Here is a 16,535-nt window from a genome sequence, read left to right as displayed (position 1 = left end):
GGTCTTCTTTTAGGACGCTCTTGGCCCATCTGACACGGAACATCGGGACCTTCTCTCCAGCGTAGCTCAGCTCCCAGATCTCCTCGATTCTTCTGTAGTATCTGTCCTTGTCGTTACCGGTGTAGGATTCCATCGTTACCCCGGAGTTCTGATAACCATCGCTCTTCATGTCCTTGTTCTTGGTGTAGAATGTGTAGCCATTGATATCATACGCCTCATAGGTCATCAGGTTGTGCTCGACGCCCTGTGACAAGGCGAATATGAGTTGTTCTTCCACGGAAGAATCCTCATGTAAATGGTACGACAGAAGCTTCTGCTTGAACCAACGCGTGAAACATGAGTTGTGCTCTTTGATTATATCTCCGTCCATCCTCTGTTGGCCTCGGTCATTGTACGTCTTCTCAATAAAGGTTTTGTGCTCTACCACCCAAGGATCGACCACGTCTATGTGTTGTAGCATGACTAGGTTTGCTCTTTCAAAGTTGGCGAGTCGACCCTCAAAGTTGACATGCATTTCGCGGCGACCCTCACGGTGACCCCATCTAGTGAGCCTGCCAAGGTGCCTGTTGACGGGCAGACCAACGGGGTTCTCGATGCCTAGATAATTCGTGCAGTAGGGGATGCACTCTTCGGTCAAAAAGCCCCTGGCTATACTTCCCTCTGGACGTGACATGTTGCGAATGTATCCTTTGATGACACAATTCATCCTTTCGAACGGCATCATGCTGTGCAGGAACGTCGGCCCGAGTTGGATGATATCCTCCATGATATGGACCAGCAGATGCACCATAACATCGAAGAATGCAAGCGGGAAGTACATCTCAAGCTCGCATAGTATCACCACGATCCCTTCCTGTAGCCTTCTGAGTTGCCTCGCGCCAATCGACTTCCGCGAGATGACGTAGAAAAAGTTGCATAGGCCAAATAGCGTTTCACGGACGTGCGCGTCCATGATCCCACGTATTGCAACTGGAAGTATCTGCGTCATCAGCACGTGACAGTCGTGAGACTTCATCCCGCTGAACTTCTGCTTCGCTGGGTCTAGGTATCTGATTATCTTCCCCGCGTAACCGTAAGGAAGTTTTACTCCTACGAGGCAGGTGAAAAACTGCTCGATCTCCTCCTGACTTAGAGTGAAGCACGCGGGAGGGTAGTCACTTCCGGTCTTCTTGGCCTTTTTGGATTTGCGACGAGTTTCTGTGTCCTGCTTCTCCTCCTCCTCCTCCTCCTCATCATCATTAGCGTGAAGCTCCTGCCTGATGCCCATTGATTTCAAGTCTGCCCTTACTTTCGGCCCATCTTTGGTCCTCTCTGGCATGTTGAGTAGGGTACCAAGCAGACTCTCGCACATGTTCTTCGTGATATGCATGGCATCAAGGCTGTGAGGCACACGGTGGATCTTCCAGTACGGCAAGTCCCAAAAAACAGACCTCGTTTTCCATACCTTCAGCAGCGGCTCTCGCGCCTTTCGCTTCTTTCCCGGCTCTGGCGTCTTTTGCTTCTTTCCCGGCAGTGGGCAATCTTTCCAATTTTTCAACAACTCGTCTATTTCCTCACCGCTCCTCGTACGCGGGCGTTTTCGGGGTTCGGTTTCACCATCGAACAGATCCTTGCGTTTCCTCAATGGGTCATCACCGCGAAGCCACCTTCGATGTCCCATGAACACGGTTTTCAAAGACCCGGGATCTCTATCTAGCTGGCGATACGTTGTGTCATCCATGCACCTTACGCATCCAGAAAATCTATGGACTACCTGCCCCGCGAGATATCCGTAACCGAGATAGTCGTGCACCATCGTGAGCAGTGCGACTCTCATAGGGAAATATTCTTTCGCTACGGCGTCCCACGTATTGGCTGGCGTTTTCCACAACTTGTCTAGCTCCTCTTTCAGCAGCCCCAGATATAGATTGATGTCGTTCCCTGGTTGTTTTGGCCCTTCAATTAGCATACTCATGTGAATGTACTTCCTCTTCATGCACAACCAGGGGGAAGGTTGTACATCCACACAAACACAGGCCACGTGCTATGTGTGCTTCTTTGGCTGCCAAATGGATTGACTCCATCGGTGCTCGCGCCCAGCACGATGTTCCTTGGATCCTTCCCAAATTCTGGGTATTCGAAGTTCAACGCTTGCCACTGGCTCGCATCCTTAGGGTGACTCAACATCTTGTCTTTTTTATTTATCTCCGGATCATTTCCGTCATCTTCCCGCTTCTTCTCCTCCCTATCCGCATGCCAACGCAGGAGCTTTGCTACCTTAGGGTCTGCGAAATACCGCTGCAGACGAGGAGTGATCGGAAAGTACCACACCGATTTTCGAGGAGCTTTCTTCCTCTTCTTGTATCGAGTGACGCCGCACACCGGACATATGGTAGACTCCGCGTGCTCGTCCCGATAAATGATGCAATTGTTCATGCACACATGGTAGTTCACGTGTGGTAAATCCAGAGGACACACGATTTTCTTCGCCTCATCGAAACTGGTCGGGCACTTGTTCCCCTTGGGAAGACGTTCGTGCCAGAATGACATGTTCTCGTCGAAGCATGCGTCGGTCATTTTGTGTGTTACCTTCATCTCCAGAGCCATGAGCGTTACTTTCAAGTGGGTATCCTCGGGCCTGCATCCTTCATACAATGGAGTAACCGTGTCTATCTCCAGTTGATCCAGCTTGGCTTTCTCTCGGGCGGCAACTCTTGCGTTATCCGTCTGCTTGAGAAGCAGCTCTTGAATATGAGGGTCCTGCACCCAGCCTCCATCATCGTCTGGTCCGGCATCTTCATCTTCATGATCATGCCCTTCGTCCTGATCTTCCTCATCATCATGTACGACATCTTCTACATGATGACTGTGTACAACATCACCGTCGTGATCATGTCCTGGAGATTCTTCGTCTTCTCGCCCGCCCTCGCCGCGGTGGTACTTGTCTTGTTGCCCTTCCTCATTTATTGCCTGGCCCCCATGGAAGACTTCATAGTCATCTTCATCACCTTGCCACCGATAGCCATCCATGAAACCACGCAAGAGCAGGTGGTCCCGCACCTGCCCGGAATCCGGGTCCGCAATAAGGCTCTTCAGCTTGCATCTTCGACACGGACATCTTATCTCTGTCTCGTTCTTTTGAAGCATCTCAGCCTTCGCGGAGCTCAAAAACCTATTCACGATGCCTTCGGTCATCGTGCGGACCATGGTCGCCTGCGGGGTAGAGCAAAACGATACTTTAGAACCAAGAAAAAATTTGGCATGACCTTCCCTAAAAATAGGACCAAAAAGAATGCATAGTGCAAAAATTCTCGCCGAAAAGGAAATGAATCAACATTCTGGCAAAATATTGGCAACTATCACATTTCAAATACTGGTACCTGCAAACACAAACATATATGCAACACCACAAACACATGCAACACCATAAACATACATAGATCTAGCTAGGCCACAAAAAGTGCATGTGCACGTTGTTGGAGCGAGCTAGGGAGAAAAAAAGTAGATCTACATCATGAAGATAGCTTTCCCCTTAGTTACCTATCAAAAAAAGGTAATTTCACCACTTAATTTTGATGAATCTATGGTGGAAATGAGGTGAGGAGGAGGAGGCAGCCGAAATCTTGGAGAAGGAGGTGGAGGGAATGAAGTGGGGAAAGTGAGTGGGTAGGTGTGGGGCTGTCCAAAATATCTTGTTGGGGTCCCAGGTTACTAATGGCGCACCACCTGCAAATGCGCCATTAGTAACCCTGCTTACTAATGGCGCACCTGCAGGTGGTGCGCCATTAGTAGTTTTGCAGAAAAGTAAATATATATATATATACACTAATGGCGCACTTTTACAGGGTGCGCCATTAGTAGTTTAAACTAGTAATGGCGCACGGTGAGGCGGTGCGCCATTAGTAGTTTTGCAAAAAAAAAGAATAAAAAAATTCAGTACTGGCGCACTCCATGTCTGGTGCGCCATTACTAGTTAGAACTAGTAATGGCGCACTTCAGTAGGATGCGCCATTAGTATGTATGTAAAAAATGAAAAAAAATTGAACTCTAGTGGCGCACCTGTTTTCTGGTGCGCCATTAGTGTCTTCCACACTAATGGCGCATCACCAACTGGTGCGCCATTAGTATATAGTAGTGGCGCACTACTTCCCTGGTGCGCCATTAGTGTCAATCCTATCTATAGCCCTTTTCCTAGTAGTGTTTGACCTAAACCAAAGTCAAACTCGGCCCCACCGATTCTTCCTATCCGGCGCCACCGAGTTTCAGATGTCATAGCCACTGCCACAAACCCTAGGAAAATCGGTCTCACCGATAGGGATCTCGGTCTCACCGAGATGGGATTGCAAACACTCTGTTGCCTATTGCAATACTTTCGGTCTCACTGAAACTTGCGATCGGTCCCACCGAAATTGCAATGTAAACTCTCTATTTCCCTTTCGTAACGTTTCGGTCTCACCGAAATGAGCGATCGGTCTCACCGAGTTTACCTGACCAACTCTCTGGTTAGCTTATTACCAAAATCGGTCTCACCGAGTTTGTGTAATCGTCTCACCGAGATTACGCTATGCCCTAACCCTAATCATATCGGTCCTACCGAGTTGCATGTCGGTCCCACCGAAAACCCTAACGGTCACTAGCTTTGCTGAATCGGTCCGACCGAGTTTAACCATTCGGTCCCACCGAGTTTGGGAAGTTATGTGTAATGGTTAGATTTTGTGTGGAGGCTATAAATACCCCTCCACCACCTCTTCATTCGTGGAGAGAGCCATCAGAATGAACCTACACTTCCAACTTATTTTTCTGAGAGAGAACCACCTACACTTGTGTTGAGACCAAGATATTCCATTCCTACCATATGAATCTTGATCTCTAGCCGTCGCAAGTTTCTTTCCACTCAAATCTTCTTTCCACCAAATCAAAATCCTGTGAGAGAGAGTTGAGTGTTGGGGAGACTATCATTTGAATCACAAGAGCAAGGAGTTCATCATCAACACACCATTTGTTACTTCTTGCAGAGTGGTGTCTCCTAGATTGGCTAGGTGTCACTTGGGAGCCTCCGACAAGATTGTGCAGTTGAACCAAGGAGTTTGTAAGGGCAAGGAGATCACCTACTTTGTGAAGATCTACCGCTAGTGAGGCAAGTCCTTCGTGGGTGATGGCCATGGTGGGATAGGCAAGGTTTCTTCTTCATGGACTCTTCGTGGGTGGAGCCCTCCGTGGACTCGCGCAACCGTTACCCTTCGTGGGTTGAAGTCTCCATCAACGTGGATGTACGATAGCACCACCTATCGAAACCATGACAAAAACATTCGTGTCTCCAATTGCGTTTGAACCTTCCAAACCCTTCCCTTTACATTCTTGCAAATTGCATGCTTTACTTTCTGCTGCTCATTTACTCTGTGCATGCTTGCTTGATATGTATTGTGTTTGTTAAACTTGTGCCTAAACTCCACTTCAACTTAAGGAAATTAAAAACTGCAACTTTTAGAACTTAGTGCCTAATCACCCCCCTCTAACACCTCTTCTCGATCCTTTCAATTGGTATCAGAGCTTTGGTCTCCATTGCCTTGGTTTAAACACCATTGGAGGAAGATGGATGAGTCTACTTTGGGGAGTCTTAGACGTAGAGTGCCTATTCTTGATGGAGAATATTTTCATGAGTGAAAAAATGAAATGCTTGAGATTTTCAATGAATATCATCTGAGCAAGTATATTGCTAGCCCTTGTGCACCTCATGTTGATCCCATGCACCCTACCCTTGATGAGTCAATTGACATGATTCACAATCTTAGAACTGTTAATCTTATCACTAGAGGCTTGCCTAGAAACTTGATTGGATGTTTGCCTACTCTTAAGTGTGCCTACACCATATGGAAATTTCTTGACGAACTCTTTCCAAATTATTCCTTGAAAGATCTAGATGAAATTCTCCATAAATCCATTGCCTTGATTAAGATGAATTCCAATGATCCCAAATTTGGTGACTGCTTATTTGAGCTTACAAATCTTACAAGTGCCAAAGGAGATGTTGGAATCATTAGCAATATAATTTCCAGAGCTATTAGAATTCATAAAGATAACTATAGAAATGATCATTTAACTAATGAATTACCCTCTCTAGGAATTGATCAATCACAAGATGATGTTGAGCATGGATACTCTGATGAGGATGATGATGACAATGACTATGATCTTAATGATGCAATGAGACACTTTGGCCTTATGGAAAATCTTCGTGGCTACATGGCTGGAGGAAAGGAATGGGTTCTTGATAGTGGATGTACTGATCATATGACCGGAGATAAAGATATGTTCCGTGAGCTTGCTAAAAACAACGTCCCTCGAAAGTATGTCACCTTTGGTGATAACTCAAAGGGTAAGGTGGTTGGCCTAGGTAAGGTGGCCATCTCACATGTTAGCTCCATACAAAATGTCATGCTCGTTGAATCTCTTGGCTACAATTTACTTTCAGTATCTAGACTTGCTGATTTCGGTTTCAATGTCCTATTCACTAAAGAAGATTGCCAAGTGTTTCGTAGGGACAATCGTAAAATGGTCTTTACTGGAATACATAGAGGTGATCTTTACATTGTTGATTTCACTAAAAAGGCTCAACCTAGAACTTGCTTAATTGCTAAATCTTCTAAAGGTTGGTTATGGCATAGACGATTAGGTCATGTTGGTATGCAAAACCTTGACAAGCTTATTAAAGAAAATCATATCCTTGGCGTTAACGATGTCATATTTGATAAGGATAGACTTTGCAGTGCTTGTCAAGCAGGTAAACAAGTTGGAGGAAGTCATCGCGCGAAGAACATCATGACCACGAGAAGACCACTCGAGCTACTTCACATGGATCTTTTTGGTCCTAACGCTTACAAAAGTCTCAGTGGAAATTCTTTTGGTCTAGTTATAGTTGATCATTTTTCAAGATTTACGTGGGTGTTCTTTCTCGATGATAAATCGCAGGTCCAAAAGATCTTCAAAAACTTTGTTAGGAAGAAACAAAATCAATTTGAAGTGAAAATCAAGAAGGTTCGCAACGACAATGGAACAGAGTTCAAGAACGCAAATGTGGACACCTTTCTTAACGAAGAAGGGATTTCACATGAGTTATCGGCTACGTACACACCTCAACAAAATGGAGTTGTTGAGAGGAAGAACTGGACACTCATCGAAATGGCGAGAACGATACTTGATGAGTACAAGACGCCAAAGCACTTTTGGGTGGAAGCAGTTGAGACAGCTTTTCATGCAACAAATCACTTGTATCTTCACAAGCTACTCGGCAAGATGACATACGAGCTCCTCACCGGTAACAAACCACAAGTTGGATACTTTCGAGTATTTGGCTCAAAGTGCTACATTCTTGATAAACATCATCGTTCTAAATTTGCTCCTAAGTCTCATGAAGGTTTCCTACTTGGTTATGGCTCAAACTCTCACACATACCATGTCTACAACAATTTCACCCGAAAGGTTGAAGAGACGATAGATGTGAAGTTTGATGAATCTAATGGCTCGCAAGTAGAGCAATTGCCAGTTGATGTAGGAGACAAAGACCCTTCAGAAGCAATCCAAGACTTGTCTATTGGCAAGATTCGTCCAACGGAGGTGAAGGAGAGTACCTCGTCCGTCCAAGTGGAAGCTTCTACATCACGACAAGGTGAACCAAGAGTTGATACGGAAGCATCCACAAGTGGGACACATCAAGATGAAGAAAATGAGGAAGTGCATCAAGATGAATGCCAACAACCTTCTCCACCACGACAAGAGAACGACAACGTCAACAACGAAGAAGGCCAAGAAGAGAACAAGATGAAGAAGATGTTCAACCAAGATCCAAGCAAAAGCTTTCACGAGTTCGAGTAAGAATTGCTAAAGACCATCCCATCGGGCAAATCTACAATGATATCCAAACCGGGAGAATCACTCGCTCAAAAACTCATTTAGCTAACTTTTGTGAACACTATTCATTCATCTCTCGCATTGAATCTATGAAGGTTGAAGAAGCATTGGAATATCTGAATTGGATAAACGCTATGCATGAAGAGCTACACAACTTTGAGAGAAATCAAGTGTGGACATTGGTTTAAAAGCCCGACAACAACCACAACATCATTGGTACCAAATGGGTGTTTCGCAACAAGCAAGATGAAGATGGTCAAGTCGTCCGCAACAAAGCACGCCTAGTCGCCCAAGGCTACACTCAAGTCGAAGGTATGGACTATGGTCAGAAATATGCCCCCGTTGCTAGACTTGAGTCCATTCGCATCTTACTTACCTATGCTAATCATCATGATATCACCTTGTACCAAATGGACATTAAAAGTGCTTTTCTAAATGGTGAAATTGAGGAGGAAGTTTATGTTAAGCAACCTCCCGGATTTGTCAATCCTAAGAAACCTAATCATGTTTACAAACTTCACAAAGCTCTTTATGGTCTTAAACAAGCTCCTAGAGCATGGTATAAATGCTTGACAAAGTTCCTTATTGAAAAAGGCTTTGAAATTGGAAAAATAGATTCTACTCTTTTTACTAAAAGGGTTAATGGAGAACTATTTGTATGCCAAATTTATGTTGATGATATTATATTTGGATCAACTAACCCTCATTTTAGTGAAAAGTTTGTAAAGCTAATGTCGGAGAAGTTTGAGATGTCGATGATGAGTGAACTCAAATTCTTTCTCGGTTTGCAAATCAAGCAAACTAAGGAAGGCATCTTTGTATCTCAAACGAAGTACACCAAGGACTTATTCAAGAAGTTCAATATGCAAGAATGCAAATGTATGACTACACCCATGCCTACTAGTGGACATCTTGATTTAACCAAAGATGGTGAACCAGTTGATCAAAAAGGTTTATCGCTCTATGATTGGTTCATTGTTATATCTATGTGCTTCACGCCTCGATATTATGCTAAGTGTGTGCATGTGTGCACGATATCAAGCCGCTCCTAAAGAATGTCATCTTAAGGCCGTGAAAAGGATAGTGAGATACTTAATCCATACACCAAATTTTGGCATTTGGTATCCAAAAAGCGCTTCCTTTGATCTTGTTGGCTACTCCGATTTGGACTATGCCGGTGACAAGGTTGATAGAAAGTCCACTTTGGGTACTTGTCAATTTCTTGGTAGATCTCTTGTGTCTTGGTCTTCCAAGAAACAAAACTCGGTATCCTTATCCACCGCCGAAGCGGAATACATTATCGCTGGATCATGTTGTGCTCAGTTACTTTGGATGACCCAAACTCTTAAAGATTATGGAATATATGTGAAGCATGTTCCATTGCTATGTGACAATGAAAGTGCTATTAAAATTGCTCACAATCCCGTGCAACATTCTCGAACTGAGCATATTGAAGTTCGTCATCATTTCATTCGAGATCATTTTGCCAAAGGGGTCATTAATCTTAAGCATGTTCGCACCGATAAGCAATTGGCGAATATATTTACCAAACCACTTGATGAGAAAGTGTTTTGCAGGTTAAGAGATGAATTGAACATCATTGATGCTTCAAACTTGGAGTAGGAAATCCATTTAATACATGCAAGGCATGAGCCTATGACTAATCCTTGGTATTTCTCTTATGTTGACTATCTTATGTCTTGGATATATTTGCACCTTGCATGCTATCTAACCCGTGTAGGTAATTGGATGAATCGAAATCTATGAGATTGCAACTCACTCACATCTTGTGCAGTTTCTATATCACCAAGTCGCTACACAATGGTGGATGAAGACAAGGAAGCACGCAACCATTCAAACATATCCTTTGAAAAATTTTATGTTGAGTTTCATGATTGTCATTTTGGATATACAAGTGCTCTTCCTTGCAAGAACTAACCCATGTAGGTAGATGAACTCAAACTCCAAGTGGTGCTCCCAACTCTTGATGAGCTACATCAACCTTGAGCAACCCACACAAGTTCAACTACATGATCATGATCAACACCACCACCCAAGGTATGTTATTCCATCTTAGAGAAGCTTTACTCCAAGTCATGGGATAAAGCAACTCAAGAAGATGTGAATACATCAATATGCTTTAACGAAAAATGGTAACCCCATTTTGAGCTTAAACGACGAGTATGACCAAAGATCAAGTGATCTCACTTGACTCCTAAGTCAATATACTCTAACATAGGTGACTTTGTCACCACCCAATTCTAGATGAAGTTCTCTTGTGTTCTTTTCTATGCTCTTGCATTTGTCTCATACATATTTGTTTCCCTCTTCAAACAAAAAAAACTTCATCTAGATTCTTTTTAGTTTCTTCTCTTTTATTTTATGTTCTGCATTTTCTGCATTAAATTCCTTGCAAATCCTTGTGAGATCTTACTTGTCTAGTGAGCTGAGGTGACAACTGTTTTATCTGCAATGAACTCGGTCACACCAGGCTGTTTACTTCGGTCCAACCAAATCCTTTCGGTGCCACCGAAGCACCAAACTTGGTGCTACCGATTTCACTGCAGGAAAAACATCTTGCCACTTGTTTCTGAATTCTTTTTGATCTAGCTTCACTCAATGAATCTTGTCCTCGACCAGCATCCTACTCACATTGCTGCTTTGTTTTGTGAGTCAAGGACCAAACCCATCATGACAAAAATCTAGAAGAAACCTTCTTGGAAATTGATGTCAAAGTGGGAGAGAGAGATCATGACATCAAAGCTTAATCATATCTATAGGGGGGAAGAATACTCTAGGGAAGAAAGATACCCCAGATGCTTGGTGTTAAATAGGAGAGAAGTCACATGTCTTCAAGAGGGGAAAGACATGTTCATATTTGCTCTTGAACACCGAGCACCTGGGGTCTCTTTCTTCCCTATAGTATTCTTTCCCCCTATAGACATGATTAAGATTTGATGTGATGATCTCTCTCTCCCCCTTTTATGTTCATATTTGCTCGATTGCATTAGCTCTCCTTATTTTCTTTGAGCTCTGTTTTTGCTCTGATTTTTTGTTCCCTATCTTCTCCCAATATCCCATGTTAGATTCAGGGGGAGCAAGGCATCTAAGGGAAGGAAATCCTTGAATTTATTGCATATCTTTACCTTTGGGGACATGTCTTTATCCAATGTGGTACTTACTACTCACTCTACATGTCATCCTAGTCTTGGTACTCTTGTGGTATCTCTTGTTTTCTCTAGCCAGTAGGTGTATCTGTGTTATCTAACCTTGTTTACGCAGGTTCATCCCATCCTAAGCCAACTCAAGACCACAAGGTAAGTATATGCATCATAGTAATGTGAATGAGAATTTCTTGCTGATGTACATATTGTTTGCAAGAAGGACCGATGAGCGTGAAGGTACATTTCTAATCTTTTCATCATCTGCTCTGATGCATATAGCCAAGATACATGTAACACATTGCTTACTCTGTCATGCTTATGCATTCACATGCTCCTATATTCCATATTCACATGATTGCATACATGTAGGGGGAGCCTATGCAAGTTACATGTCTTTCCAAAGCTTTACTTACTACTCTTAATATCTTGATCTAAAGCTTTGATGTATGTTGTCATCAATTACCAAAAAGGGGGAGATTGAAAGCACAAGTACTCCCTAGGTGGTTTTGGTAATTAATGTCAACATATCTCTTGTTGGACTAACATTTTTATCTAGTATGTTTCAGATAAGTTCAACAGTAAGTGGCATGGACTAGAGGATGTGAAACCCCTTAAAGATGCTAAGGACAAAGGATTGGCTCAAGCTCAAAGCTCAATACTCTATATTTTCTATTTTAGTGATCCAAGATCACATTGAGTCTATAGGAAAAGCCAATACTATCAAGGAGGGATGAGGTGTTGCTTAATGAGGATCTTGCTCAAATGCTTAGTGATATGCTCCAAAACCCTCAACTACTTTCTCACATCCACATATGACCTAAACCAAAAGTCAAACTCGGCCTCACCGATTCTTCCTATCCGGCGCCACCGAGTTTCAGATGTCATAGCCACTACCACAAACCCTAGGCAAATCGGTCTCACCGATAGGGATCTCGGTCTCATCGAGATGGGATTGCAAACTCTTTGTTGCCTATTGCAATACTTTTGGTCTCATCGAAACTTGCGACCAGTCCCATTGAAATTGCAATGTAAACTCTCTATTTCCCTTTCGTAACATTTTGGTCTCACCGAATGAGCGATCGGTCTCACCGAGTTTACCTGACCAACTCTCTGGTCAGCTTATTACCAAAGTTGGTTTCACCGAGTTTGTGTAAACGGTTTCACCGAGATTACGTGATGCCCTAACCCTAATCATATCAGTCCTACCGAGTTGCATGTCGGTCCCACCGAAAACCCTAACGGTCACTAGCTTTGCTGAATCGGTCCGACCGAGTTTAACTATTCGGTCCCACCAAGTTTGGGAAGTTATGTGTAATGGTTAGATTTTGTGTGGAGGCTATAAATACCCCTCCACCACCTCTTCATTCATGGAGAGAGCCATCAGAACGAACCTACACTTCCAACTTATTTTTCTGAGAGAGAACCACCTACACTTGTGTTGATACCAAGATATTCCATTCCTACCATATGAATCTTCATCTCTAGCCTTCCCAAGTTGCTTTCCACTCAAATCTTCTTTCCACCAAATCAAAATCCTGTGTGAGAGAGTTGAGTGTTGGGGATACTATCAGTTGAAGCACAAGAGCAAGGAGTTCATCATCAACACACCATTTGTTACTTCTTGGAGAGTGGTGTCTCCTAGATTGGCTAGGTGTCACTTGGGAGCATCCGACAAGATTGTGCAGTTGAACCAAGGAGTTTGTAAGGGCAAGGAGATCGCCTACTTTGTGAAGATCTACCGCTAGTGAGGCAAGTGCTTCGTGGGCGATGGCCATGGTGGGATAGACAAGGTTGCTTCTTCGTGGACCCTTCGTGGGTGGAGCCCTCCGTGGACTCGCGCAACCGTTACCCTTCGTGGGTTGAAGTCTCCATCAACGTGGATGTACGATAGCACCACCTATCGGAACCACGACAAAAACATCCGTGTCTCCAATTGTGTTTGAATCTTCAAAACCCTTCCCTTTACATTCTTGCAAATTGCATGCTTTTACTTTCTGCTGCTCATTTACTCTTTGCATGCTTGCTTGATATGTATTGTGTTTGTTAAACTTGTGCCTAAACTCCACTTCAACTTAAGGAAATTAAAAACTGAAACTTTTAGCACTTAATGTCTAATCACCCCCCTCTAGACACCTCTTCTCGATCCTTTCACTCTCCAAGTCTCCAGGGCCGTGCTCATCTTCGTGAGGGTGGCACTGTTCACTTTATTCCTTGAGAGGCATGTGTTTGCGAAGTCACCGGGGAACTTGTATCGTTCGTGCAGCTTCATGAAGACGAGGTTGCACAAATTCCCTCGGTCACGATGCCTTAGGTTCTCGGTGTTGATCGAGACGGTGCTCCGAAGAATGCACCCGAGTTGTCCCGCATACCCCTTGACTAATTCTTTGGGCGCCGTTGGATGCCCACTGGAGGACACTTCAGTAAATTCCTCCTTGACGGTGCCTAGCACGTTCGGGCGCCGGTCCTTCCGTTGCCTCTTCGGTTGGCTGCCATCTGTGCGTGCACTGCCATCATCAGTGGTGGCATCCTCGGCGACACCATCAGTTGTGTCATCCCCGACACCACTAGGGGTTGTGTAGTCGGGATCGATGTCTTCCGCGGCGTCCTCATAGCGGTTGGGTTCTTCCTCCATCTCCTGGGACAACTCCCAGAATGCCTTGCCCGAACCGCCGGCCTCTGTAGTGACCCGACCTCAGACGGTCAAGCCTCTGTGTATCTGTGCCATCCCTGGATCAGTATGCTGGCACACACAGTACATCAATGTATATATCAAAGTACAATCACATGTATAAATAACGTAAAACTAATATATACCTCATAAGTCTCAGCGGAAACAAACAATCGGGTGTGGAGTCCCATCAATGCCATCGGCAGGTTGAGTGTAGACTGTAACCCTATATCGTAACTCTTACTCGTAGAAGAAATATCTGCAACATGATACTTTGCAGCCGTGTAGGTCAGTACATTGAATGTACCGACAAGATCACAATAAGAGAAAACAAAAGATAAACTATACTATATGCAATATGGCTTTGTGGCTCTGTAACTGAGTTTTGTTTGCAGAAAAGCTGGTTTTATTTTCCCTACATCAAAGGAATTAACTGGAGTTTGTACTACGGAGTTTTCTATCATGACATGGTTCCGCCAACCGACGTCTCATAGCCCAAATCATCATAAGTTGCCCACAATTAAATTATCAGCCCGGTGTTGAGAGTTCCGAGATAGATCCAAGTCCAGAGGCTCAAATCGTCCGTAACCGGGGACACGGCTAATCGATTAGGTTTTAACCCTCTGCAGAGATTTGTACACTTTACCCGCAAGATTCGATCCCTCTCTTTACATTCTCGCACTTCAGGGTGTTTGAGAACAAGATGACCGAAACATGGTCTTCCGAAGAGTTCCTTTGACCACTGTCCGGTGCTCATCCAATCCTACCGTAGTTCTACTTCTGCTAGCACCGTCCCAGCCAGAGTCACAACTAAGGTCAACCAAGCCAGAGCCCATAGTGACTTGCGGTTGCACAGGTAAGCTTCCGGGCATGAAGTATTCTTCCGTCTCTTTGAGTCTGGGTGAAGCTTTCCGCAAGATGTCATGGCGCTTCTCCATGCATCCCGGCCAACCACTGGTTTCTCCAGGGTGCCCGTCAACCGTCCTTCACCCAGTAGTGTGTATTGAATTCTTGTCTCGAGTCTCGAAATCTTGAGGAGTCCTGAAGATGTAGTCCTTGCAGATGCCATCATGAAGTTGTCATCTTTGACGTAAAGTCCTTCATTCTCACACCACTCCCGAACACTCATACCTAACCCCGTCTACTACAACATAGCATTAAAACTATATACGTCCCGGGCTTGGTAACAGGGAGGTGGGTTCCTACCTCATACATTCTACTCAACTACAAGAATCAATATCACTACTGGAGAAGTTGCTGCAAGGATGACACTAAATGCAATAAAAGTATAGGTATGAAAAACATGGTCAAAGTGAACTCGCCTGGTAGGTTGATGAAGATAACAACGCTCTCGAAACTAACTTGATAGGACTATTCGCAACTCTCCGATGAAATCTATAATAACAAACATGACATTCACATAAGCAAGCATTCTAGTAAGCAAATCTAACAATCAAAAGAAAACCCAACACAAAACAAATAGCACATCGAAAGAACTAATAGGGGAAAACTATAAAGAACCTACTAGGAAAACCTTTTGCCTTAACTACAAAAATAGTTTTGTCCTAAGCAAAACTTAACAAAGAAAATACTAAACTAATAAATTAACTGAAATTAAAAAGTAAAACAACTAAGTTAACAGAAAGTATTTTTCATAAAACTTTATTTGCAGAAAGAAACAAATAAAAAGCTTTTATAAAACTCTAACTATGACCTATACAAGTTTCCATACAAAACTAACAAAATAATTTTTTTAAATAAGAATAAAATTTTCTACAGTTAAATAACAGAAACAAAACTAAATTTGTCAAAAGTGACAAAAATAAATAATTTAAAAACAATTAAAACTATAAAGAAAAGGTTAAAACAAAAGTAGAACTAAAACAGTACTGTTTTGCAAAAAAACTTAATTAAAAATAAACTAAAATAAATCATCATATGACTCTGGATAGACAAAACAGTAACAAAACAGTAGCAAAAAGAATCAATCAAAAATATTTAACAAAACTCAAGATACGGCCAAAATAGTGATTTGAACAAATTTCATCAAAACTCAAATTTACACTACTCAATTTGGAATCCAAAGGTACAAAAAGAAACTTCAACAAATTTTGAATCTAATTCAAAAAGAATCACTCAATTTGGATCTAAAACATAAAAGTTATAAGCAATATAAAATCAGAACTATTCTGATTTTAAAACAGAAACGGAAATAACAAAAAAAAAAACTAACGGGCGCTACCGGGCCGAATTGGGTGCGATCTGGAACTAAACAGTGTGCATGCGTTTAATAGACTAATATAGGTCTACGCTAAACAGAGTAAACCAATCGGCGAAACCGACTAAACCTGAATCGGTCTAAACCGAATAAAAAACAAACCGGAACTAAACCGATCTAACAAAATAAACCAAACTTTTCGATCTAATCTAATCTAATGCGTTGACTACAGATCCGACGGCTGAGGGTGTTCCTAGTGCTTACAGTGAGGGCAGGGGAGCTCCGGCGTGGTCGGCAGCTTCCGGTGTCGACGGTGTGGCGGCTCCGGTGATCCTCCAGTGACGGCGACAACACCAGGTGACGTAGAGGACGACGGCGATCACGGGGGTGGTAGGCGGTGAGCTTGGGGACGACGTAGTCGAGCAGGGCGAGATTGACAGCAGCGGTGATGCTCGGTGATGAAGGGGGCGATGATCCTGGCAGTTGTAGGCGGCGGTGGTGGTGTTCAGGCGATGCGGGGGAGCAAGGGTAGGTCGGGGGTGGTCTCGGGGAGGAGTGAGGTGGTCTGGGCGATGCGGTAGAGCGATAATGGTGCGGT

Source organism: Triticum dicoccoides, chromosome 6A (assembly GCF_002162155.2).
Source record: "Triticum dicoccoides isolate Atlit2015 ecotype Zavitan chromosome 6A, WEW_v2.0, whole genome shotgun sequence".
NCBI classification, from domain to species: domain Eukaryota; kingdom Viridiplantae; phylum Streptophyta; class Magnoliopsida; order Poales; family Poaceae; genus Triticum; species Triticum dicoccoides.
This window is presented reverse-complemented; position numbering follows the sequence as displayed.